The sequence below is a fragment of the Hylobates moloch genome, unplaced genomic scaffold (genome assembly GCF_009828535.3).
Source record: "Hylobates moloch isolate HMO894 unplaced genomic scaffold, HMol_V3 SCAFFOLD_7, whole genome shotgun sequence".
In the NCBI taxonomy this organism is placed as follows: Eukaryota; Metazoa; Chordata; class Mammalia; order Primates; family Hylobatidae; genus Hylobates; species Hylobates moloch.
Genome location: NW_026652282.1, coordinates 61,024,200 through 61,024,850, shown reverse-complemented (window position 1 = coordinate 61,024,850; position 651 = coordinate 61,024,200). Strand labels below are relative to the sequence as shown.

The 651-nt window shown below is 37.8% G+C and overlaps 1 pseudogene; it reads left to right on the top strand.

Annotated features, from left to right (window-relative positions):
* The window catches only part of LOC116811102 (E3 ubiquitin-protein ligase makorin-1-like), an 11,096-nt pseudogene that overhangs the window by 985 nt on the left and 9,460 nt on the right, over positions 1–651 (top strand).

The following is a 651-nucleotide window of genomic DNA, read 5'->3' as shown; positions in this document are numbered from 1 at the left end:
TGTGTGTGTGTCTTTAATTCCTCTAGTGCTGCTGGGTTAGGGTCTCCCCAACTGAGCTGGTCTCAGGAAGTTAAATCTTGAATCACACACTTTATCATTATGTAATGCTGTTCTTTGTCCTTTTTTACGGTTGTTGATTTAAAGTCTGTTTTATGTGATACAAAAATAATAACCTCTGCTGTTTTTTAATTTCTATTTGCATGATAGATCTTTCTCTATCCCTTTAAACTGTGCCTCCAGGTGTCATTACATGTGACATATGTCTCTTGAACACAGCAGAAGTTTGAGTCTTGTTTTCTTATCTAATTTGCTACTTTATGACTTTTAAGTGGAGGATTTAGGTCATTTACACTCAAGCTTCATATTGATATGTAAGGTTTTTTTCCTGTTGTGGTATTCTTAGCTAGTTGCTTTGTGGTCTTGATTGTGTAGTTGCTTTATGGGGTCTGTGGGCTATGTACTTATGTGTGCTTTTGTGGTAACAAGTATTATTCTTTCATTACCATATTTAGAATTCCCTTATGCATCTCTTTTTTTTTTTTTTTTTTTTTGGAGGAATCTTCTCTCTCTCCCCCGACCGGGAGGGCAGTGGCGAATCCTGGATCCAGTAAAACCCCCCCCCCCAGCTTATTGGAATTTCCTACTAGAGGC